A 27655-nucleotide genomic window follows, 5' to 3' on the forward strand; every position below is an offset into this window, starting at 1 on the left:
CAGGGTTACATACAATTTAGTACAGCAGTATAGCAGGTATATGATCTAATAAATGCCATAACAATGTTCTTGTTTTGCTAGATTTTACCGTCTGGGGCAAGAAGTAAATGAGAGAATATTAGTACGTGTTAGACAACCAGGTTTTGAGTTGTTTTTTGAACTTGGGTAGTGATGTTTCATTAGATAGGTGGGGTTGGAGAGAGTTCCAGATGCAGGGGGCAGTGATGGTGAAGCTAGAATTACCTGTTCTTGTGGCAGTGAAGCGGGGAATGTGCAGTTGGATAGTTGTGTTCGATCTAAGGGATCTCAATGTGGTTTTGCATGCAATGCAATTGTTGAAGTAGGTAGGGGCCGTGTCTGACAGGCATTTGTGCGTGATGGTGAGTGTTTTATGGAGGATTCTGGGCTGTACTGGGAGCCAGTGTGCCTCTCTTCTGTGTTGTGAGATGTGTTCTCTTCCTTTGATACCCAGCGCTGCTCTGAGGGCTTTGTTTTGTAGGAGCTGAAGTTTGGTTAAGTTTGTTTTGGAGGTGGCTACCAGTAGTATGTTACAGTAATCTATATTAGTTAGGATGAGAGCTTTAGCAAGTGTCAAACAGTTGTTAGGAGATAGGAGAGGCCTGGTGATTGTGATGAGTTTGGCGGTGTAGGCTGTTGAGAAAGCGAGGGCGCTATATGGTTGTTCATGGTGAGATTCAAATCGAGGTATACACCCAGAGTTTTGACTTTGTGGGAGATGTTGATGGGTGTGCCGTCAATAATTATGGATGTGTAGTTTGGGTGGAGTTTGCTGAGTTTGTTGGGGAAACCAGCTATACGGATCTCAGTTTTGTATCCATTGAGGCAAAGGCTTTTGTAAGCCATCCAACTTTGGATGTGTGAGTAAATTGTGTTAATGGTGTCCGTATCTTGGTCCAGGTTGCCTGTGATGGGGATGAGGATCTGTGTGTCATCCGGGAAGCTTGTGTAGATTACTTCCATGGTGTCTAATGCTGTGAAGAGTAACTTTCTATAGGGTGGGTGAGAGGCAGGATCCTTGTGGTACACCTAGTGGTACAGGGATGGGATCTGCTGCAACTTCTCCTATGGATACTCTTGATGTGCGGTCAGATAAGAAGGATTTTATCCATGTGGTGGCCTTGTGGAGAAGTGAAAGTTGGTGGATAGAGTTTGGCAGAGTTTGTCATGGTCAACCAGGTCAAAGGCCGCTGATAGGTCTAGGAGTAGGAGGATACATAGTTTGCCGGAGTCTCTAATGGCATCCATCTGGTTTTTGAGGTCTAGAAGCGTGGTCTTTGTACTGTGTTTGGGGTGGAGGCCTGATTGTCTTTCCCCTGGCAAGTGATTCTGTTCAAGGTGGCGTTGTACTTGGGTGTAGGCTATTCTGTCAATGATTTTTAGAAGGAAAGGTTGTGTTGTTATGGGCCTATAGTTGGTTGGGACTGTGGGGTCTAGGGAAGGTTTTTTCAGTAGTGGTGTAACCCAGGTTGCTTTAATGGAGGCTGGTATTTTGCTGCAAGTGAAGGATTCATTCAGAAAGTAGGTGATGGTGGATGCTAGTATGGTGGCGCATTCTTTGACTACCTTAGCTGGGGTGCTGTCACCTTTGCAGTTTGATGGCTTGAAGGATGCTATAGTTTTAAGGAGTTGTTCAGGGGTGACTTGTGTGGAGTGGAATTCTGGTACATATGGGCTGATGGATGTAGTCGAGGGATGGGAGGGCGTGGTGGTAAAATCTAGTAGGTTTTTTTGGGCAGCTATTTTGTTTTGGAGAGTGGTCAATTTAAAGGATAAAGCATCCTGAATAGTGGTGTACCAGGCTTTACCTGAAACTATGGGGTTGAAGGGGAGAATGGGCATTTCTGGTTCTTTGGTAATAGTAAATAATTCTTTGGTGTTGGAGGTTGTGGCTGCTATACGGTCATTTAGTGGTTCAGCTTTGTGGGAAAGTACATTGGATTTGTAGGCTTTGGCTAGTTTTTGTAGTTTTGTTTATAGGTTGGGGGAGTTGTTTTTTTCTAGTTAGGTGCTCTAAAGCTCTTTTTTCCCTTCCGAGTTCTATGAGTTCATTATTAAACCAAGGGCTCTGCATTTGTGGGAACTTCGGCTTTGAGAGGTGCTACTTCATCAACCGCAGATTTTAAGCATTGGTGATAGTGTTTAGCAATGTTGTCTGGGGTGGTATTGGCTTGCGGTTTGGTGTTAAGTAGTTTGTTAAGTACTGGGTATAAATTTTCCAAGGTGAGCTTACGCATATTTTTTACTTGTATTGGTGGTAGTTTGCAACTTGTGGATTTGTGGTCAGTATCTATCTTTATTATGAATTTAATTAAACAATGATCAGTCCAATGTAATTGGAGGATGTCTAGTAAAGTTACTGTGGTATTGAGAGTGAGTATCCAGTCTAGAATTCTTCCTTTGGAATGAGTTGGGGCGTTGACTATTTGGGAGAATTGCATTTCCTGGAATGCCTTCTTGCAGGCTGCCGCTTTGCTATCTGCATGATCATCAAAGCCTAGCTTGAGGTCTCCTAGGACAATGTATTTAGTTCTGGGTTTCAGTAGTGGGGTGATAAGAAGAGGTAGGTCTAACTTTGGCTTGCTTGGGGCGCTAGGTGTTCTGTAAACTATTAAGGAGTTAATGGTTTCTTGTGGGTTGACTGCTAGTTTGAGGGAGAGAATTTCATAGCCGTTAAGTGTTTCTAGTTTACGTTCCCTGAAAAGTAATGTGGCTTTATGGATAATGGCTACTCCACCACCTATGGTGTCAGTGCGGTCAACTATAAGGAGGGTGTAGTCGGTTGGGGCCGCTAGTGTGATCCGAGGGCCTGATGCAGTATGCAGCTAGGTTTCCGTGAGTGCCAGGAAGTCTAATTCCAGCTCTATTATGGAGTCATCAATTTCAATTGCATGTGCTCCGAGGGATCTTACATTTTGTAGGGCTCCTAGTAGTGGTTGTCATGTGCTGGTGTTGATGGAGGGTTGGGTCGGGTGGACTTGTGGGCTGGTTATTTTGCAATTTTGCACAGAAGTAGTTTCCAGGGTTTCATGTGTTGTGAGTGTCATGGCGGTGGAGAGAGTGTGGGGGTGGTGAAGGTTGCTGATGGGAGATGCTGGAGATTGGGGCGTCCTGAGAGTCTGGAATTACATTTAGATATGGTGGTGGAGCGTGGTGTTTGGTTGATAGTGTGTGTGGTTCTTGATGTTAGATGTATGCGTCGGGTGTCGCCTATGATGGGCCGGGTTTTATTAGGGATTTGGTGTGTGGTTGGGAAAGCTGGCTGTTTGGGGAGGAAGGGTGTGGGGCAGGGCAGGGGGTGATGTCTAGGGGAAGGGAGCCGGGCCAGGCCTGTCTTGTAAGGTATGTAAGCACCTTGGGTGCAGGTTATGTTGGGAGTGAGGGTGTGTGTTTGGAGAGTCCAGATGTTGGTGGCAAGTTTGGTGTTGAAGGTGTTGGTGGGCATGATTTGAAGGGAGGTTGTTCTGATGAGTAATGGGATGAGCAGGCTGAGGATGGAGAGGATGGTAAAGGCCCGGGCTGTGGCTTTCCCCGGTGTGTGACTATCTTTTTTGTGTGGTAGTTTGGGGGTCTGGGGGCAATGGTTACCCGTGGGTGGTGCTGGTGGTGTTGCATTTGGGTGGGTATGGTGTGGGGATACTGGTGGTGATGTACCTGAGTGGCACAATGGGGTGTTCATATATTCGGGCTAGTGTGAGTAAGCAGTGCTGTGTTGTCTGGGTATAAACTCAGGGTTGGTGGAGCAGGTCTAATAGGGGGGTCACTTTGAATGCTGTGGGAATATTCCAAATATATTCATCAGGCAGCGCTATTATGCACACACTTGGTAGTAGCAATGATTCTAACATGAAAGGAGGTGGCAGCAATTAAACACAATGGCCCTCATTACGACCCTGGCGGAGTGGGTTACCGCCAGCGGTAATCGTGGCGGACCCGTCCGCCCTACTACGAGTTCCCGTAGCGCCATGGAGCCTTTCTCCGCCTGGTTTTACCGGGCGGAGAAATCCATGGCGCTAAGGGACCTCGTTGTTAATTACGCCACCGTACTTTACGGTGGCGTAATTAACGCCTTCCCCACTCCCATTATACCCTATGGGGCAAGAATGGGAATGGGGAAGGGCAAAATGGGGATTGGGGATTTACCGCTCCGCCAAGGTCGGCATGGGGTGGAAAATCCACCAACCCCCATGGCGCTATCGGCAGCTTTCCGCCGTGCTCCGCAGTGCATTTAGCACCGCGAATTCCGCCAGGGTCGTAATGAGGGCCAATGTGAGGCAACATCAATAGTAGCAATGCGATTATGCACACAATTGGTAATAGTAATGATTCTAACATGAAAGGAGGTGGCAGCATTAAACGCAATGTGAGGCAACATCAATAGTAGCAATGTGATTATGCACACAATTGGTAATAGCAATGATTCAAACATGAAAGGAGGTGGCAGCATTAAACGCAATGTGAGGCAACATCAATAGTAGCAATGTGATTATGCACACAATTGGTAATAGCAATGCATCAAACATGAAAGGAGGTGGCAACATTAAACGTGTGAGGCAACACTAGTAATTGCAGGGCAATTATGTGCACATTTAGAGGTAGAGTTGAACAAAAGGTGAGGCAGCATCTGTAAAAAGATCAGGGCATGGTTAAAGCATTTCATGCAGTGGGGCTCTTCATGGAATATTATAGTATACACTGGGATGTATAGTTGCTGGTGCTTCCTATGGCACGAGAGGTTTGATTACAGGAGGCGATGTGACATGCGGTTGTGGGTATATTTCTTTGGACACGGTGAGCGATGTTGATCTGGGCTGCTTTTAATATCACTGTTTGCTATAGGGTTGCGCTGGGAGTTATATTGCTATAGACAGTGAGTACAGGTACAGGTACATGCTACTGGAGGCAATGATAGTGTAACACAGAACGGCAATGTACTTATGTCCATAGATACAGGGCAGCGCCGATACAGTTAGGCGCGTTGTTTATTTAGTTTATTTGTTCCATCCCATGACAAGAACAGCATGTGTCACAGCACGTGCCAAAGGAAGTTCAAGCCGTACAAAGCAAAAGGGCACTAGAGCCCATCCCACACCATCTCCAGGGTTCCGGAGTCTACTACAGATACTTCCTGGTGAGAAAGAAGTCGGGAGGGTGAAGACCCATTCTAGACTTGCAATGCCTCAGCATATTCCTCAATTCCCAAAAGTTTCATATATTGATGTTTCAGCACATCCTCGACCAACTGGTGACAATATCTTGGTGAGCCTTGACTTGGAGGATGCTTACTTCCACATCCCCATTCATCACAAACACCAGAAATGCTTGCATTTTTGTCTTTCAAGGGAGAAACTACCAGTTCAGGGCCCTGCCATTCAGCCTAAAATCAGCCCAAGGTTGTTCACCAAATGCTTGTCTCTTGTGGCAGTGGATCTGTGTCACAAGGGAAGTGAAGTCTATTTTTACCTGGATGATTGACTCATCTGATCATGTCACAATCCAGCACACTGCAGACACTATCCAGACCCCAACCTCTCTGGGATTCTCAATAAATTATCAAAGGTCCTTCATAGCGCAATCTCAGAGTGCACTTTTCCTGGCTGCCAGCCTCAACCCACTTATGTCTAGAGTGTCGTAGGAAAGGTACATCAGCTATCAACAGCTTCCGTTGCAACAGTCTGATCCATCAAGTCCCTGCTGGGGATGATGTCCTGCGCATCCACCTGGTTCCCATTTGCAGACTGAGGATGAAACCCCTCCAAGCGTTCCTAGAAGCAAGATGGCAGCAAGTCTCCAGTGCATGGAAGGACAAGGTCACCCTCAATCGGGCATTCCATTAGACCCTGCAATGGTGGTAAATTTGCCCACATGGGTTGCTCCCTTTCGGTCCCCCATGTATCAGGTGACAGTCATGGCCAATACCTCTACGGAGGGATAGGGCGCCCACACAGGAAATTCTTATGCCAATGTTCTCTGGATCCAAGAAAAGAAGAAGTTGCACATCAACGTCCTGGTTCTGCAAGCAGTGTTCTGGGCTCTGAAGTCTTTTCAACCTCAGCTACAGGGGAAGGCGGTGGAGATCTTCATGCATAACACCACCACCATGTTATACATCAGGAAAACTGGAAGCTCAGAATCCGTGGCACTGGGTCATCACTCAACAGATGTTTCTCATCCCGTTTCACCTGGCCGGTGTTCAAAACACTATTGCTGACTCTCTCAGCAGGGAGCTGCAGTCCTGCCATTAATGGGAGCTCCAGGCACAAGCGGCTTGTCTCTTCAATGAGTAGATCTCCCTCAGATTGCCCTGTTTGTGACAGCTGCCAGCTCCAAGTTCCAAGTCTTCGGCTGTCCTATTAGCGGTATAATGTCAATCTATGTCCTTTGAAAGGTTTGTTCCCCATCAGGAAGACCCCTCCCAGTCATGTAACCAGTACCATTGCTATTGTGTCAGTGTTCTGTATTGGTGCTAGCTGCTGTGCAGTGCCCCTGGGTTGTGATTCTTGTCAGTCCTGGGGTAGTGGTGCTGTCATTTGTTGTGTCTGTACATGTAGTGGTGACAGTGCCTGCGTTGGTGCTTGTGGTGTCTGCTGAAATGATCCCGTCCTGTGCCATGTATCCTCCCCACATGGGCAGTGCATATTGTGGTGGTTGTTGACACTGCTATTGTGATTCTTGTGCGTGTGTGTTGAGGCTGCTTTTAACTGCCCCTGCCATTGCATACTTTAATAATTTATTTTGTGCCTACTTGTCCTCATCTGCCTTTCTCTGCCCCTGCCATTTTATTTATTTATTAACCGTCTTCTCTTGCCACAATCTACAATGCACACAGTCAATGTCTAGCGCGCTATCCTTCCTTCCTCCCTTCCATAACCCCATGCATGTTGCACCACCCCTTACTGATCCTCTATCATGTTTGGCTGTGCTGTCTCGTTCAGTCCTTCTCTCCTCCTCCAATCCCTTTCTTCCCTTTCCAGTTTCCCCTCTCTGTTGCTATTGTTACTCCTTACACCTCCCCCGTTATCTTCCCTTTAAATTTAATTCCTCTGTACCTGTGCCTTCAAATCTGCTTCCATGCACTGCAGCCCTCCCTTGCTCACTCCTGTGCTGCTAGTGGGTTGTTCTGCACCTTCCTGTTTGTTCGCTTTAGTGTATTGTGATTGTGTGTGTGTGTGTGTGTGGTGTTTAAATGTCCTTCTGCTGTTTTCAGTTCTCTCATGCAATGCATTCCTTGCTTACCATGTGTGTCATCAAATATTACACTCCCGGAGGTTCAGAAGGGTGAGTCCCCTATTCCCTCTGCTCGTGCTGGTTCAGCATCAGCTGACCCCTCGCATCTTCCCTTTCCTTCGTGCACACAGTTCAACTGTAGCCATGTGCTTTTAAAGCTATTCCGTGTAAGTGCTGTGTATGTGTGTCCTTAGCGATTGCTGCACGCTTCAGGAGAAGCCGCCTATGAACAGCCATGGGGCCTCATTACGACCCTGGCGGAAATCGAAAAACGATGGCGGAAATGCAATACCGCCATCGAATAGCGCTCGGTGCGACTATGACCCGTCACCGCAAAGTACAAAGCCATTAGCGACACCGTAGTGAACGCCAACGCTAACTGCACCAAGTACGCGCGCGCGCGCCATGCCGAACCGTAAATACCACCATGGCGCAAGGGTACGCGAATTCCGACCCTAGCGGACATGTACCTAACGCCATCAAGCATGGCGGAAAGTACCATTCCGCCATGGTGAGAAGTACGGCATCGCGAATCAACCGTAAACGGCCCCACTGAGTGCCTGTACACCGCTCCCTGCCCACAAAGTACAACTCCCCGTAGGTGCAATGAAGTCACAATGCAACCAGTGAAATGTACAAGTCACCCATGCATGCCAACGAACAAAAGAATCACAAGAGGGGCCAATGGGAGCTGCAGGGCACAGATGGCACGAATACAGAAGCCATCCCAATGGACATGACCACAGTCCCCCCCCCCAGAAACGCACGCAAACACAGGCACCTGTGACCAGCAATATTCCGAAAATCACATCATTCCACCAGTCCACCTGGCTGACCGGCATCTGTTACACAAAACCCAATCCCCCGCCCCTGAGCATGACAACATTCAAACAGTCATATTGGCAGCCCCCATCCCTGACCTCACTGGGCTTCGTAGGCAAACGCGCCCAGCACAGTACCACGCAACTAAACTCCGAAGCTGGAACCCAATGCAGATCTCCTCACAATACATCGCTCCCCAAATAGGAATATGCCACATCACTCGCAAAGAAGAACGCTACACGGCCCATATCAGAATAGAAATTTAATGCACAACAAAATCACCAAGCCCATACAGCCATTAGGCCATGAACTCCAAAACACATATCACCATTGTGGGCTGCATCCGCAAGAAATGACCAGCTACTACTTGTGTGACGCCCTGTTCCATCATGGTACACAGAGCCACATTCACGTACGAAAAGGCAACATGGAAGCGCACAGAACCGCAGGGCCGTCCCAATGGGGAGGCACTAGTCCAGCTGAAAGGCCGAAATGTTGCTCCGAGCCACTAGTACTGCGTAAGGGCATGTGGCCCATTGGCGATCGTCCCATAAGATCGTAATGCTGCTCCACTGATTAACACGAAGCAGCAGGTATCGGGAGTAAAAGCCATCTGCAGGAGTGGCATACAGATGGCAGTGGCAAAAGGGGAGGAGATACCTGTCAACCAAAAGAAAAGAAAAAGAACAGAATGGCCATCAGAACTACATTCGAACTACTCACTTCAATGATCACACTAAATCCACAGCCATATGCATGCTAGCCCACTCCAAAGGATCATCACCACCCCAAAACCACTTGCGACTCATAACCATCTATATCGAGGTGTAAACACCATCACAAACGAGTGTACCTGTGCATGCGTCTGTGAAAACAGAATCCATCAGATGGGAATGTTAACGTGCATGGACACAAGTGTCTGAAGGCGCGTTGAGACAGGGAGGGCTCAACAAGGCCAGATAGACGATGGTCCCACTATGGCAGCCCTGCATCACATAGCGCAGGGGAGGCGGATAGATTCCAAGAAGCCCTGTACATGGCAAGCTCTGTATCAAATCACCTGCCCATGCATCCATTCATCATTCCCTCATCCCGGTATAAAAACGCCTGAATATTTACTCACATAACATTAGAAATATCCATTGAGTCTGTGCGTTATGCAGCCTGCAAAATCCACAGTGCCCCAGCCCATAATTCCAGTGTTGTGAAGTAACATGTATTTGGGAACGTCCGGCCTCATCGCCCACGTCGCTATTGCGCATCCCAAACTATTCATATCAATCATTGCATCCTCGCCATGGCCCCTGTCTCAAGGACATTGAACAATAGAACGTTATATTTGCAGTCAGACCTGTGGGCATCTCCTCGCCGCTAGCTGGAAACCGAAAGCGCCGCCCTTCGAATTCCTCATTTGCAACATCACGTCGAAAAGGCATCTGTGGCCGTTTGAAATCACAAATTAATCCATCTAGTGCGGCTGTGTGTGAAAATGGCAACTGCCTTCACCCACAAATGGGACGCCCCGCCCGTCGTTGCAACTCGGTACAGTGATGCATGAGGGCCCACCGTTACTCGAGTACTACGTTCCACTGACCCATCACAAGTCTGTTCGCGACTGCAAAGATTGTATGTGAAACAATGGGACTATAGCCGAATGTACATATCAACCAATGTTACACGGCCATCGGGTACAAATACATGATTGCAATAGCAAGATGCCATTACTCGAATTGCAGCGTTGTGTGCGGGACGTGCTCGGCCAAAGGGGAGAGCAGCTTGCACAGGTGGAATGAATCACCACAGGTGGAGGCCATACAGCATGAAAACACATAAATTGCACACCCAGTCTCCTCCCACAACCACACCCACTCCGAAATGCTACCGGCAGGACTCGCAATGTTGGCCCTGGGGGACCTGATAGCACTGCAAGTACTCCAACTCCAAGAAGAAGACGAACACCAACTACAACCGGCCGCACGGAGGAGACGCAGGAGGAGGAGGAGGCCAAGGCAGGGCCAGCAAGGGCCGCCAGCACAGCCACTACCACCACGCAGGCAGCCCGCAATCCCACGCCTCCGAGCACATCCGTTCAACCTCACTGATGAGCAGATCCACACCCTCTACCGTTTGGACCGGGACACCATAGCCGCCATTGTGGACATGACACAGGCTGACCTTGTCAGCATGATAGATAGCCCAACCGCCATCCCACCCCTACTGAAGGTGGTGTCTGTACTCCACTTCCTGGCCACAGGCACCTACCAGCACACAGTCGGACAGTTGCATGGCATTTCTCAGCCACTGTTCTCACGGACACTATTGCAAGTGCTCGATGCCCTCCTGCAGCACGCAGACGACTACATCTCTCTACCACGCTCGGAGCAGGATATTACCAACACAAAAGTGGGATTCCATGCACTTGCCGGCATACCGGGTTGCATTGGTGCCATCGACTGCACCCATGTGGAATTGGTCGTCCCACATGCCATGGAGGCCCAGTACCGCAACCGAAAACAATTTCATTCCCTGAATGTACAAATGGTGTGTGACTCCAACAGGATCATTACACATTGTTGTGCCAGATTCCCTGGATCAACCCATGATTCTATGGTCTTGAGGAACTCTACTATACCATGCTACATGGAGCGACACGCAGGGAACAGATCCTGGCTACTCGGTGAGTCTCATTTCATGCATGATGATGTGGGGTATGTGATGCGGCAATGACCTGGCAGGAAGGGGGGGGGTGTGCGTACGTAGCAATGGCATTCCACATCATACGTTTCTCGTCCACATACAGGTGATGCTGGGTATCCACTGAAGAGATGGCTCCTCACACCAGTCCGGAACCCACGGGACCAGCATGAGGAGGACTACAACCATGCCCACTCACGTACCCGTGTAGTCATTGAACAGGCATTCGGCCTACTGAAGACTCGTTTCCGCTGCCTCAGCAGGTCTGGCGGGGCACTCCTGTACCGCCATGAGAAGGTTGCAAAGATGGTCATGGCATGTGTCATGCTCCACAACATGTGCGTACGTAGAAATGTGCCCATGCCCCCTGACGCAGAACTGCAAGCACCTGAAGATGGTCATGATGAGGGTGGGGATGTGGCAGCACCTCAAGGAGTCTGCGAGGCACCGGAGGGCCGTGACATTCGTCAGCATCTCATTGATGCATGCTTCTAGCACTCACGCCTGGTGGCTGATACATGGACACGGGACTCGTGGCACTGTGTGTGTCTGGTACATGCACAATATGGACTGTACGCCTATGATGGCCTAGTACACAAAGATCATTGTCCACACATCTCATTGGTTGATCGTGCACTGTTTATGGCATATGTGATATCATGTTGAACACCCTATCGACCCGCCACCCAAGTGAGCCCAACACACCCCCTCCACCCTCCTACCTCCCCCCCGAACACCAGTGTGCAAAGATGCTCATTGTCAGTGGGCTGTCGCTATTGCAAGCCCCCTCTGCGGGTATCAGGGGCACCCCTGCCTGTGGAGCGCAGGTTCCTCCCAGATCTACGTTGGGGGCTGCCCTGGACGGAACTTGCAACGGATGATGTCTCTGCCTGCTCACGTCCATGCATGTCCCTAAGGGTTTGTGAGAGCTCAGTGAGCACACGGCGCACTGCGGCAAGTTCGGCACATACGTCTTTGGACGTCGCATGCAGTTCCCCCCTCAGGCTCTCGGTGCTTCTCTCCATTTGGACTCTCAGGCTCTCGGTGCCACTCTCCATTTGTGCCCTTAGTGTCTCTGTACTTCTCTCCATTTCTGCCCTAAGTGTCTCAGTTGATGTTTCTATGTCTGCCTTAGTGCCCCCACATTCATCGGCATGGTCCTTGAGGAGCGTGGCCAGTTGCTGCTGTTGCACGATTAACTGGTCGAGGGACTGTTGCCTCTGCTGGGCCATGGCCATTTGCGGGGGTGTCACAGAGGGGCTGTTGACCTCATGTTGCCTTGCCACAGGGCTTGTGGGGGATGGCCAGTCGTCGTCTTGTGGGTGCCCCTGCGTGGTATCCTCATGTTGTACGGGATGGGACAGACAGGGGGATTGGGACAGGTCATGGATGGATCTGACTTTGACATCCCCGTCTTCTGTGTCGGAGCATGCTGCCATCAATGGGGTGTCACCTATGGTGCTGCTGCCACCAGAGGCAGTGCCTTCTGTGGCATCCGTTGGGGGGACCTGTGGTGGTGGTGTTGTGGGCATGCTGGCTGCTGGGGTGCCTGTTGATGTTCCCTCCTCTGTGCTGCCACCTGATTTGTGCTGCTGCCGTGTCTTGATGCGTGCAGCTGAGGTGGAGGGTCTTTGGCCGTTGGTCTTGGCCCTCTTTGCAGGTGTGCTGGTAGGGGTGTCCTGATGCTCGTCGTTTGGATCGGACCCTGTGGTGGAGTAAAGGAGGGCGAGGGTTATTAATGGGTCTGTGGGTATTGGAATGGCATTGTATCACATGCATTGGGGTGGTACCTGAGGGTGATTTGGGTCGGGGCCTTGGAGGTGCTTTCATTTGTGTGTGGAGTGAGGGTGCAGTTGTTTGGCAGCCTGCAGTTAGGGTGTGCCTGCTGCACGTGTAGTGGGTGTTTTAGGGGTTTTTAATTATTTATGTATTTATTGTGAGTTTTAAAGTGCGCTATCAGGCCGATGTGTGTGGACGTTCTCCTGGACATGTGTTTCTGTTGCACTATGTGGACACATGGTACTTCACATGATTGGACATTGTGGATTTAGCATTGTTTTATCTGGCCCACCTACCTGAATCTTCGGATGTCTGCACTCCTTTCTCCATCCCTCCGACTCCCTCTATGCTCTCCATTCCGATGGTGGAGGCACAGATTTCTTCCCAGGGGGTCAACTTGATGGGTGATTCAGGACCTCCCCCGGTGGCTGTGGCAATGTTGCGGTTGGCAGAGAGTATGCTGCGGACGCGTATCCGCAGGTCATCCCATCGCTTTCTGCATTGCTGTGGGTTGCGGGGTGCGGTCCCCACCGCACTTACCCGCTGTGCCACCAGAGCCCATATGGCCTTCTTGTTCGCAAGTGCCGTCCTGGTCATTTGCGTGGAGAAGACGACGGCAGCATTCTCCTGGAGGGTCTCTGTTAGCACGGTGAGTTCCTCACGGGAGAAGTGGACCTGCCGCTTGCGGTCGCACGCTTTCTTTGCTACTTTTCCCATTTTTCTTGGTTTCGCTAGGGTGGATGACGGGTTGGGGTGTGTCTCAGGGTAGTGTTTTTAGTGGTTGTGTGGTTTTTGTGGTTTTATAGGTGTACGGCGGGATGTTTCCCGTTCCGGGCCCATGTTTTTACTTCCGTTTCCGTATATTTACGGTCACCGTACTTTCCGGTAGGCGCACACTGCGGTGTCCGCTGTGATGGGTGGCGGTATTGCACCTAGGGTGCCGTACGGCGGCGGTGTGGGCCGTTTTGGGGTCATTTCCGCCATCGCGGACTTTGCACTTCCGCCATGGCGTGGTGCTCGTGCCCGATGGGTCGGAATGGGCCGCACTTTGCTCCATCGTGCAATGGCGGAAACGCTATTTACGCTGTGGCGGTCCGGTCAGTCACTTTCCGCCAGGGTCGTAATGAGGGCCATGGTCTTTTTTAATTTACCTTCAGTACTTTTGAATCTTTGCACACTATGTTTTATTGACTTATTTCGGCATGGAAGCTGTGTGCTACACAACAGGTGAAGGGGAGTCATTTCTGTATTGTGTGATACATTTTACCTCTATTCAATTTGAAAATTTCGATAGTCCGCTGTTCAGGGAGCAAAAGTTAGAAGATAATTGAACCTTTTTCAACTTCTGTGAGCCTTCTTGGCTCTGCACCTTAGCCAGTGCACTCCACGTGCAGCCCATCTTCACCAAACCATTGCCTTCTCCGGCACCCCCCCACAATCTTGCACATGTGTCTTCCACACACCGCCTCTGGGTCACCTATTCTCCAAATCCAAAACCACACCACTATCTCCTCACCACCAAAACTCTGTGTCCTATGCATCAATCTGAAGGTGACGTCACCAAACTAAAAACACTGTGCAAATGAACAGACAAATGTGCATACACAGAACAATAACCCATTTCTCCCAACCACACAAAAATCCCAAAATAAAACCCCACAATCCCCACAGCTGTCTTCCTGTCTCAACTGGTACAAGGTAAACCACAATAAAAACTCTTATAATTGGACTGCGCACACTGCGTCGCCTCACGTGTGACACGCCCCTCACCAGGGGAGCTTAACCAGTCAATTATCTTCCGCACTCGGGAACAATCTAGCTACCTCCTGCGGGGAAACATCATCCACTCACTGAACTAAAATGCTCAATTAGCAGGGAACCTCATCTACTCATTGATCTATAACGTCAATTCATAGGAAATCCAGACACCCATACATGAAATCGCCATCCGGACCAACCAGCGTGGCACTCCTTTCTATATGTGGGGAGTCACTACCCCACCCAATATCCTCATAAACACAAGAAGGGACCACTGCCAGCGCTCCAGTCCCAACTACAATTTTCGTGCCGATCACCACCAATGCGCCGAATTTTGCGACAATGTACAACCTCCCACCACCCAATTTACAGTGCCTTCCCCCAGTTTCTACCCAAAAAAAAGAACTTAACATTTCTGCAACATACTGATCAACAATACATTATAATACTTGAAACATTTCCCCCCCTCAAAGCCCATGTTGCTGGTTGACTTACATTTCCCATGCTGCGCTGGCACTTGCTCTGCTGCTGGACACCCCCTCAAGGCGCTTCACCGGACCCCTTCTCCTGAAGGGCTCTCACCTGCCCTCAAGCGGGGTATTTCCAAGTGGCCCCCGATGCCTTTAGCCGGTTACGCGTTTTCCGGTGGTCTTCAGGTGCAGGCGAGGGTCACAGCTTCCTTGAGTCGGCGGCAGGGAGTGCAGTTCAACGCAGGGCTTGCGCAGGCAGTGCTCATTCACCCATGTTACAATGAGCAATGAGCCTCAAAGAGGGCACCAACTTGTTGGGGAGAAGCTGGACCCCCACCAGGGCTGTGGGGGGCCAGCAGCCATACCCTCACGAGCTATGGGAGACCCCAACACCTCCCATATGGCCCACAGAAATGCAACAGAGACCCAAGCAGGCAGCCACATGTTCCAAACTGCATTTATTTCTGGGCAGCAAAAAAAGAAAAAAACACGCAGAGCATCGTGCACATCGAGAGTTCAGGCGCCGTCTCCCCCGGGGCTGGTTTGCAAGCCAGCTTTGTAATCACACTGCAGACTGACCTCACAGAATTGGATCAGCTCCCAGAAACCTATCTCCTCCTGCTATTGGCTGCTAAGTGATAGGTTACCTATGTTGCCCTTATAGAGAGCCTGACAATTGGATGTTAGCCTTTTGCGTCAGTGGGTTGGTTTAGCTGTGCCAGCCCCCCATTACCTAATTCTTTAACTTGTTGCATTATGACTTTGTTCCCATAACTTTTTAGCTGAAGCAAGCAGTTCGCACCTGAGCTCTGAGCGCTCATTGGCTGGGCTGAGCCATTCTTGTTACAATTATGTTTCAAATGTTGTGCGAGTCTTTGTGAAAATGTCTTTCTTTCCCAGAAAGAAAAGAAAAAAACACACTGGGTTGCCGTGGCTTATTCGCATTTGTGGAGAATTAAAAATGTTTGTCTGCAGAAAGCAATCTTATCTTGAATGCGCGACCTTGGCTGCTCGTGGGTTTTGTGAGGAGCATTGCTAAAGGCTTCTGCAGCCAGTGTTCAGTGAGAGAAATGAACTTGGCTGTAATTTTCCTGAAACATGGCTTTACACTGTGCAATTAGACCATGTTAATTCATATTGGCATTTGCAAGCCTTTAAACAGGGATTTTTGTGTTTGTAGATTCTGATATTGCAGCATTGATTCTAATGTAGCATGGAAGTTGCACTGTTGGTGAAGTGGGTGTGTTTCAACATATTTGTCACCCATGGGTGCGCTGGGGCCTGGTTCAAATGATAAGTGCGCTCCCTGTTCTTCCTGCTGTTCTTCTGTATATGCGCCTGGGGTGAGGGGGCATGAGTTTGATCTCGATTTTCCCTCAACAGAGATAAAGTTGAAGACAGCGCAATCCCAAACCGTGTCGATGATACAGAGGGTCTTCAGTTTCATCCTTGCAGCTACCAGGAGCCAGTGTAGAGATTTTAAGGCTCCACAAATACGATCCCTGGGCTTGGGGCCAAAAATAAGTCTTGCACCACTATTCTGGATTATCTAAAGGGAACGCAGAAAACAAGAGGGGAGATTAATAAAGAGACTGTTGCAGTAGTCCAGCCTACACAGTACAAGGGCTCTACAGACGTTGAAGTTCTGAGGGAAGGTGAGGGAATGTAAAATGCCTGTAATAAGGTGAAGCTAAAATTGGAATTCTTCATAAGGTCCAAGATGTAAGGAGTGAAGGAGAAAGAATAGTGAAAGATAACCCCAAGGCTTTTGGCCTCAAGAATGGCTCAAGGAGGGTGGCCAGAGGGTAGGCAGAAAACATGGCAAAGGTATCCAAATAAGTAATTTTTCCATTTTACAGGTATTGAGACAAATATGGTAAGCTGCACACAATCCCTAGATGGATAGATCAGATTATAGGGGATACAACATTGGGTGCACAAAGAAGTACAGGGAAGTTTCAAGATGTCTCATCGGCATAACACAGGAAATAAGCAGCGAAATAGGAGTACAAATGAGCCAGAGGGACAAGATACATATTAAAGAGCAACAGCAACAGAATACAACCCTGGGGATTCTGCACATAGAGTTTGAGGCGGTGGAGAAAAAATAGCCCAGTTCCAGCTGGAACGGGCAGTAAGTAAGGAAACACGTCAGCCAGTCTAGTGACTGGTCTGTAATGCTGAAGGTATCATGCAGTCATTTAATAAGGATAGAAGGGTTGATTGTGTCAAAGGCGGAGATCAAGCACTAATGTCAATTGTATTACGATAATAAATACCATTTATACTTCAATTTTATCATTCCACCATATTACAACTATGATATACTCCCACTATAGAACCTATACTACCTATACACAATTTACTATAGTGTATGTAGCCACAACCATCACTATACAATGAAACCATATAACAAGTATATCCAATACACCTTCAAATAACAGGACTCAACTAGAACCCCCCAACCTCAAGATCAGGCAGAAGGAGTTCCTACCTCCAGCACCCAGAGAGAGTCATGGGTGTGATGGTTCTTTAAGATCATTAGGGGTGTAAAAAAAGCTTGGGCTGCCAAGGTTGAATGCATCAAGTGCAGGGTTATACTCAGTCGCGGACAACCAGCGATGTACTGTTTTTTGACCACCTCCATGCTACACCACAATTGCTTTAAGAAAGGCTATTCCTTTCTTAGGGAGAAGTAGGTCATTTTCCTCTACCCCATCTTCCTCAACCGCTCCTACCACCTCCCAGTCTACTACTTTGGGGAGGAGGATCCCACTAGCTGCCTCACATGCCATATAGAACACTGTTGACCGTTACCTTTTTAAAGTCACAATACTCTGTACTGTGATGCACCATTCTGCAGGGGAAGCAGCTTTAGAGTGCTTTTGAGGCCACTGTCAAGAACCACAAGAAGCATTGCCACCTACATTAGATTTAATGTAGGCCCTGCATATTCCCTTCTCCACCTACCCCTACATATCGGTGGTTGGTGTCCCTCCCCTCCCTTATATTCCCACCTTACCTCCTCGCCTCTACTACATAAGAAACAAAATCCCAAAAAAAATATAAAAGCCAGAAAGACAAAGAAAAGGTTCCTCTAGGACCCACCTTTCACAGTTATAAAATAGAACTAAAAATAAAAATCACAAGACCTTTAGCAGTCTGAATAGTCTGCACACAGTACGAAAGTCCCGGACAACTGCAAAATTCCAGGCATGGGGTGGGGTAATTAAAATCAATTAACTTATATTTCATTAAAACATGGTGGCTCTTAAAAAGACCCTTTTGAGGGCATTATAAACTGCACAAAAATATGTTCTACTGATTATTTTTGCTAACTTTCACAAACAGATTCTAATTCTTTCTCTTTTTGTTTTTTATTTACTACAATTACTAAAATATTTCACAACATATTTCACAACATTTTCTTTTCAGTGCATTGTTGATATTCAAAAGAAAAATCTGATTTCTGACATCAGTCAAATGCATTGCATCTCCTTATACCTTATAGACCTGCTGTCTAGCTTCTTCCAATTCAGAGCAAAACAAGTTTGGACGTCTCCATATTTGACTTTCATGGATTTCAGAAAAAGTAATCTTCACAGCTGGAAACAGTTACATTAGGCTTTTCAACATGTCCTTCATGGCAAACTGCAAAGATCCTGCAGTCACATACCCCGATCTGCTGCCTCCACAATGCAAAATATTAATATCTGGTTAATTAGATTGAGCCTACATTCAGATAATGGTGATAGAGTTGCCCACTTTAATCCACAATCTGCATACCACAAAACTTCCACTTCTGTATACTTGAACTCCTCCTCCTCAACCACAAATCCTGATTGGCTATTCCCCCATTGGCATCTTTGCATGCCAGGCATCCTTAAAAGACCCGGAGGGCACATGCGGGTCCCGGACTACTGCAGTGTCTGTGGACTCGGCAGCACCTGCACACCTTTTTTTCACCTCTAAAAACAGCTCCATATCAACATTATTCCACCTGCTACCATTACCAGGCTCTCTTTCGGCCACCAAATAAGCTGGAAATCTGTTTTCCAGACATTTTTCTCACCGCACTGTTTGCGGTCAGCAGAGATGTCCGCAGACTCGGGGTCACCTGCAAACCTTTCTTTTACCTATCTTATCTGTTTTATTCCACTCCCCACACTTTCCAGGCCCTTCTTTGGCCACCAAATGACCCCAATTTGTTTCCCAAACTGGCTGTGGTCAGAGGATCCAACATGGTGACATTTTCAGAAAATATGACGCACTTCACATTTTTTCCAGATGTGTCCACAGACCCTGAATCAGAAAGTGAGTCCACATACCGGACCCAGATGTCACTCATTGTTTTACCTACTTAATTTAAAAAAGAAAACTACTGGAGGATTTACACTAAATTTACAAATGCTCCTAGTGCACATTTGGTGAAAATCCATCCAGCGGTTTGAGCTGTAGGTGCAAGCAACCTTTTTTTTGCATTGCTTCTATGAGGATTTCCATATATTTTGGGATCTCCTATAACTTTGCCCCACTGGACGAAACCACACCAAACCTTGCAAAATCATTCTGGGGTGGGTCATATACTTTTCTTGCAAAGTTTGGTGAGGATTCGTCCATGGGGGCCACTACCACAGGCCCTGTAATACATATTACTGGGCCTGCGGTAGTGGCCCTGTAGATATGGTGAAGTTGCTCAACCCATAGGAAGAGCACTTTTTGGGTGGCTTATAACTTTGTCCCCCTGGCCAAATCCTTACCAAACTTTGCAAGAAAAGTATATGGCGCTGTCAGATTGATTCTGCAGAATTTGGTGAGGTTTTGTCAAGGGGGGGGTCAAAAATATAGGGGGGTCGCAAAATTTCTGTTTTTGGAAATGGAATGGAAAAAATGTTTGTTCATGTCTACAGACCAAACCGCGGGACGGATTTGCAGCATGAGTGGTGGCTTGGTCCTGAAAATTTTCTTTTTAAAAAAAATGTTCATTCTTGATTTTAACTGTATTTTACCAGTGTTTACACGTTGCATTGTTTTTCCGCTTATTTCTTACTTGTTTGCTTCCACTTTGTCCACTTTATCCAGCCATTTGGATGATGATTTATTTTTTTTACTTTTATTTTGGTTTGTTAACATCTAACCATTTAAGAAGTTAACATTCCATCTCAATCATTCTTTACCTTCTTTCTTTGTTGCGATGAGGGAAGAGACCTTTGGAACATGTTAATTTTTTAAGGTCTAGATGAAATTCACAACGGCTATCACTGGTTTCCGGTTAGCACCATTCATTAGATAGGTCCGCCAGTGAACAGGTGGCCTATATGCATCCTTTGGTTTAACGAGAGGCCCTTGTATTCAAAAAGCAAATGTCTGAGGGATTCAATTACATTTGTCTGGTTAGAGGATCTACAAGAACCTGCTCTGATTTTATCTCTGATGACTAGGATTTCGTTTGTTTTTAAGATGTTGAGTCGGGCTCTTATGAAGGTCGATCACAATTTTTTATTCCGGAATTTGGACAGGTAACTTACTGGTTCATTGAATTTTTGAACATTGACTGGCAGCTGTCTCTTAGGTGGGTGCATTTGGATTCTTTTCTTTTGGCTGTTTTTTCCAGGGTCATTACTTTCATTTTGTTAATGTTGATCTCCAATTGATTGGATTGTAGGTAGACTTCTAGATTGTCCAGTTTGCTTTGAAGGCCTACCGCTGTTTGATCTATTTATTGCCCACTGTTGGTGGGAAAATTCGGGTACATTTTTGGAAATCACCAGTGTAAGCATTGTGAAGCGCCGGAGCCAATGGACAGCCTTGTATGACTGCTCTATACGTAAGTATGTTCTTTGAGAGAAGGCCGGCTCCACTGAGCCGTACTCTCATCAAGGTGTCTCTATAAAGTTCTTTAATTGGGTCAAGAATGGCTCCAGGGCACTTCCAATTACTTAGTTTCTCCCACAGTTTGTCTCTGTTGACTCTGTCGAATGCTTGGGACAGATGGATGAACGCAAGCTAGCAACTCAGTGAACCTAAGTATGCTAAGAAGCATGATGTTGGCTGATGTTCCTATGTTCTTAATAGTGCCAGTTTGCATAGGATCAAAACCTGCTGAAGAAGCCACCCAGAGTTTGAATTTATCCAGGAGAAATGAGCTGAAGATTTTCCCGATTCTATCGAAATGTGCTTTTGTAAATTTGGTGTAAATTCTTCCAGTACTTGTCTTTAAAACGGGACAAACGTAGGTAAGAAAAAAATCGTGATATCTGGGTTTGGTCCGCAGACTCATTTCCCGGTTTGCTCTGCAGACCGGCCTTCGGTTGTTCCATGGGCTGATGTGATGTCCACGGACATGGGACGCACTCGCTGATTGGAAGGTGAAAAGCGTGAGGTGCATTAATATTTTCTGAAATGCCCGCAATTTTGGATCCGGGTATAGCTGCAACTGACCACAGATGGATTGGTGGGGAAAAAGTCTGGAAATACATTTTGGGTCATTTGGTGTTGGAAAGAGGGGCTTTGAAGGGTAGAGGAGTGGACAAAAAATGATGTAAGGCTTTTTGTTTAGGTGGATGAAGAGCGTACAGGTTTTGCGGTAATCCACGGTTACTGCAGTAGTCCATGGGCACAGTCTTGGCTGGACAGCTTGAAACACACATTTGGGGTTATTTGGTGACTGAAAGAGGGCTTGGGAGGACAGCTTGGGTTATTTATAGACTTTAAGACGGCTTGGGCAGACAGCTTGAGACACACATTAGTGATTGCAAGAGTGCTTGGTCAGGGTATGGGGAGTGGAATCTAGATGATATAGGAATATTTTTATAGGTGAAAAATAGGGTTGGCAGTCCATTTCAATGTCTGGAGATGTAATTTTAATTGGGATGTTCAAGACAAGTTGTGGTGTGGTGGTTGTGGCCACTGGCAACAATTATTACAATAATGTGTCTACAGAAATCGAATCTGGCCAATGCATAAAAATATTTCAATATGTGTATAGTAACTACAGAGAGTGTACGGGAAGTATAAAGTATTTGCAACATGGTGACATAATACAATTAAAGTGCAAATAGCACTTATGATTGCTGTACCATTGGGGGTACAGGTTGACAGGCCGATTCATGGAATAATTAGCGCGGCGCAAGTGGGCAAAAACGTGCGAATCGCAGTGGAATAGCGAAAATCGCAGTGCAAGTGCGAAAATCGCACGAAAAGCAACGCACGTCGATTCATGGAAGGCCGTGCGCGAGAAAACCAGCGGATGTGCGATAAAAAAGTGCGCGGCGCACGTTGGCGCACGTTGGCGCACAGGCCATCTAACAGCGTGCGCCAGGTCACAGCGAAAATCGCACAGGCCACAGCGAAATTCGCACATAGCGCAGCGCACGCAATAAAAGTAGGCGGAACACGGGCGTAACACTCGGAATGGGGAACAACTTGCCAAAACGTGGGCGTCACGGGGGAAGTACAGGGCACAAGTGCGCGGAACGCCCACACGCTCGCCTACAACACGTATTCATGGAATAGAATAGGGGAAAAAAGCGCACGCTCAAACCAGCGCACAGGCACAAACACGACCGCCACAAGAAAGGAGGCGGTAGCGTCTCTGCGGCTGTAAGAAATGTGCGCCAAAAGGTGCTCCAACAAATAGCACCTATATACTGCCATGATGAATGTCCCATACTGTGGCCCTCCAGGAAAAATGACGTGCAAAGGGGTACCCACAAACACGGACACCCGCTGACAAAAAATACGTGTGCATGTATACCGGGGTGCGCGGGAAGTGTCACACGCGATTTGCAGGGTACGTGCATCACAGGGGTTCGCGTGAAGTTATTCACGCGATCGGGCCTGGGGGAGCGGGCTACGTGTATTACAGGGGTTCGCGTGAAGTTCCTCACGCGATCGGGCCTGGGGGAGCGTGCTACGTGTATTTCAGGGGTTCACGTGAAGTTTCACACGCGAATAGCCTGGGCGCGTGAATTTGAGGGGTGCGCGGGAAGTTCCTCACGCGATCGGGCCTGGGGGAGCGGGCTACGTGTATTACAGGGGTTCGCGTGAAGTTCCTCACGCGATCGGGCCTGGGGGAGCGTGCTACGTGTATTTCAGGGGTTCACGTGAAGTTTCACACGCGAATAGCCTGGGCGCGTGAATTTGAGGGGTGCGCGGGAAGTTCCTCACGCGATCGGGCCTGGGGGAGCGGGCTACGTGTATTACAGGGGTTCGCGTGAAGTTCCTCACGCGATCGGGCCTGGGGGAGCGTGCTACGTGTATTTCAGGGGTTCACGTGAAGTTTCACACGCGAATAGCCTGGGCGCGTGAATTTGAGGGGTGCGCGGGAAGTTCCTCACGCGATCGGGCCTGGGGGAGCGGGCTACGTGTATTACAGGGGTTCGCGGGAAGTTCCACACGCGAATAGCCTGGGCGCATGTATTTCAGGGGTTCGCGGGAAGTTCCACACGCGAATAGCCTGGGCGCGTGTATTTCAGGGGTTCGCGGGAAGTTCCACACGCGAATAGCCTGGGCGCGTGAATTTGAGGGGTGCGCGGGAAGTTCCACACGCGAATAGCCTGGGCGCGTGTATTTCAGGGGTGCGCGGGAAGTTCCACACGCGAATAGCCTGGGCGCGTGTATTTCAGGGGTGCGCGGGAAGTTCCACACGTGAATAGCCTGGGCGCGTGTATTTCAGGGGTGCGCGGGGAGTTCCACACGCGAATAGCCTGGGCCCGTGCATTTCAGGGGTGCGCGGGAAGTTCCACACGCGAATAGCCTGGGCGCGTGTATTTCAGGGGTGCGCGGGAAGTTCCACACGCGAATAGCCTGGGCGCGTGTATTTCAGGGGTGCGCGGGGAGTTCCACACGCGAATAGCCTGGGCCCGTGCATTTCAGGGGTGCGCGGGAAGTTCCACACGCGAATAGCCTGGGCGCGTGTATTTCAGGGGTGCGCGGGAAGTTTTACACGCAAATAGCCTGGGCGCGTGTATTTCAGGGGTGCGCGGGAAGTTTTACACGCGAATAGCCTGGTATTTTACACGCGATTTCTGCACGGTACGTCTATTTCAGGGGTGCCGGGGAGTCCCACATGTGATTTGACAGTGTGGGTCCTCCCAGGTGTACCCTGTACACCCTCCACAGCCCCTGCAGGCAGCCCACACCACAGGGGACTACCCTGCATCCCTGGTCATGTCCCGCAGGCAGCCCACCCAACATGGGCATGCCCCCCAGCAAAGGCACATGTCTCCTTGAACTAATGAACACCAACACATGTCCCCTTGCACCCCCACCCCCCAGCACTGTGGGGCACATGCCAGCAGTCCCCCACCCATGTCCAACTCATGTCCCCCACCACCCCCACCCCCCAGCACTGTGGGGCACCTGCCAGTAGGCCCCCACCCATGTCCAACTCATGTCTCCCACCACCCCCACCCCCCAGCCACCAGGGTCACCCTCCACCAGGGCCCCACTCATGTCTCCCACCACCCCCACCCCCCAGCACTGTGGGGCACCTGCCAGCAGGCCCCCACCCATGTCCAACTCATGTCTCCCACCACCCCCACCCCCCAGCACTGTGGGGCACCTGCCAGTAGGCCCCACCCATGTCCAACTCATGTCTCCCACCACCCCCACCCCCCAGCCACCAGGGTCACCCTCCACCAGGGCCCCACTCATGTCTCCCACCACCCCCACCCCCCAGCACTGTGGGGCACCTGCCAGCAGGCCCCCACCCATGTCCAACTCATGTCTCCCACCACCCCCACCCCCCAGCACTGTGGGGCACCTGCCAGTAGGCCCCCACCCATGTCCAACTCATGTCTCCCACCACCCCCACCCCCCAGCACTGTGGGGCACCTGCCAGTAGGCCCCCACCCATGTCCAACTCATGTCTCCCACCACCCCCACCCCCCAGCCACCAGGGTCACCCTCCACCAGGCCCCCGCTCAGGTCACCCACCACCCCCACCCCCCAGCCACCAGGGTCACCCTCCACCAGGCCCCCACTCATGTCTCCCACCACCCCCACCCCCCAGCACTGTGGGGCACCTGCCAGCAGTCCCCCACCCATGTCTACCACCACCCCCATCCCCCAGCCACCAGGGTCACCCTCCACCAGGCCCCCACTCATGTCCCCTATCACCCCCACCCCCCTGCCACCATGTGCAGCCCCCACCAGGTCCTCACAATCCCCAATTATGTGCGTAATGGTCAGCCTCCACAGCCAAAAAGCCCTACCAAGTAACCCATTCACCCACATGGAAATGGAAATCACATGTTACACCCCCAATGTACATGAAGCAAATGAACCCATGTCCGTCACACACATATTTTCAAATTGAATGGGAAAACACACAACATGACATGCATGAAACCAATGAGATGAAACCACACAGTGAACAATGGAAAAAAAAATGTATTGAAAAAAATACAAATGCCAAAGAAAGAAAACTAACTACAATGTAAATGTTAAAAAAATAAGCTGCATGTCCGCATAATAACACAAAACTAGAAAATCAAATCAAAAAAATTATGTCCAAAGTGAAATGTAAAAACTCTCCATGCAACAAAGAACTATGTACAAAAATAACAAGGGTCCATCATCACAACTGAACTAAGGAAACCTCCTAAAAAACCTACCTAAATATCAACTATATACAAAAAGTGGAGCAGTGTCCGTCGACTCCAAATAATAATAAGAACGAAAGGAAACCTAAAACTAAAGAACTATATACAAAGGCGGCGGGCAAGTCCAGCGGCTCACTCTGTGGTGTTCCGGGCCAGGGCATCATCGAACTCCTGTTCGATGTCCCGGAGGCGGTCCAGTTCCATGGCCCCGAGGGTCCGCAGGGACGACGCCGTGTCCTCCTCCAACCCCCTGCGGATTGCCTCGAGGCACTCGGCCCGCCTCAGGGCCCTCCGCATGGAGTTCTCCGCCCTGACCATTGTGAGCCGCGCCTCTTCCGCCCGCCGCCGCTCCGCACCTATGGCGTGGCCCAACCGCTGCCACACGGAAGACACTCTCTGTCCTGGGTCCTCCTGCCCTCCGGCCGATGCCTGCCCCTCCGATGTCGAAGGCCCCGAGCCTTCATGGCTCCCACCATCTTGCTGCTGCTGCTGCTCTGCCACTGCCCGTGCACTGCCTGCTGCTGCCTGCACATCCTCCGCCGGCTGGGGTGCACCTGTTGATGTGGCCACCCCTGCTGGACGTCCGACTCCCGACTGTGGCAGGGATGCCTCCTCCACCAGCCTGGCCGCACTGTCAGAGGCAGCTCCACAGGGCACCCAGGTGACTGATGGGTGGGAAGATGGCACAGAGGACGACTGGCGCGTAGGGGGTCCAGTTGAGGAGGGGGTCGGAGCAAGCCCCATCAGACAGCGGAATCCGGCCTGGGTGACCTGTCCCAGCAGGCTGACGTGGTCAACGAGCCATTCGAGATGACGTGCAGTCTCTCCATGAAAAGACTGCAGGTCACCTCGCATGGCCCGTTGACGCAACGCCACACCAGCCAGGACAGGCTCAACCCGGACCTGGATGGCCACGTCCGCAGGCAGAGGAAGGCCAGTTGACGTCAGCTCATCCCCTGCCTGAAAACGGGTCTGGACGTAGGCATCCCTGCTGGTGCAAGATGATGCAGGGACAGGATCGGGGACAGGATTGCACACAGGCACCTCCGCGGCCGCCTGTGCTGCCTCCTGTCCCTGGTCCTGCACTGCACCACTAGCACCAGTGGGATCCCCACCTCCAGACCCTGTCTCTGGTGCTTGCGCGGCCCCCTCCTCCACCAAACCCCCCACCAACCTGGATGACTCCGTGCCATCTTCCCCTGTTGGGCCCTGTGGGGTCCCAGCTGCCCCTTCTACTGCCGAGGAGTCCAACTGCAACCTCCGCCTCTTGGACCTCCCCCCGGCAGCTGCGGCCTGGGACGCGGCACCGGACTCCTCACTCCCCGACGAGATGACAACACGGGAGGGGAGCCGGGCCTTGCGTCTCCGGCTGGCGGTCGGATCCCCGCCGCTGTGCTCCACAGCACCTTCTCCGCCCTCTTCATCAGTTGACGCTGCAGACAGGGAGAAACAAAACACAGGCATCAGGGCACTGTACAATGGACACATACACGCACGACAGTTGCACATGAGTGGCATTGGCAAACCTCAGACATGTCATCACAATCCCCAACACACATGTCATTGCAACTGGCACACATGAGCCATACCACAGCCATATCGCAACTGCCACCACCATCCCTACACATACAACAGCATCAGCAGCCAAAGGGGAGCCATACATCACATGCAACACAGGAAGTGCACCACACATGTACACACACCACCACACTTGCATGCATGTCTACACCTCTGCCAAGTGTCGCACTGTTCAGACGGGCATCCATGTCACATCTGCCAATCAGGCTTCCACATACCGCTGTCACATGCATCCATGTAGCATCACTGTTGCACCTTTGACAAATACACACACATGCACATGTACACAGTGCTCATACATGCAGCCGAAAACAACATACATGCCTGACATCACGGACATGTCTACTTACATACACATTCATCCAAACATGTGTGCACGCACAACTGCATTTGCCATGCAAGCCCACACACACAAGCACCATCCATGTCTCACACATTACAGCCCTCGCATGTGTCAGCCCCACGGCCCTGTACACCCCCACCCATACTCCACCCCATACAAACAGATGTGCAACCGGCACAATGGGGAATGATCACCACACGCCCTGCTCACAACCAGGATGCATGTACACTCACCGCTCGACTCCAGACGGCTCTGCTTCTCTAGGACCTGGACGTGGAGCGCTGGGGATATGCGTTCCAGGACCCCCATCTGTTCTTCCGACAAGTGGCCCCGGCGCCCCTTGGCATCCGCTGCCTTCA

Source organism: Ambystoma mexicanum, chromosome 5p (genome assembly GCF_040938575.1).
Source record: "Ambystoma mexicanum isolate Mex_15411 chromosome 5p, UKY_AmexF1_1, whole genome shotgun sequence".
Lineage (NCBI taxonomy): Eukaryota > Metazoa > Chordata > Amphibia > Caudata > Ambystomatidae > Ambystoma > Ambystoma mexicanum.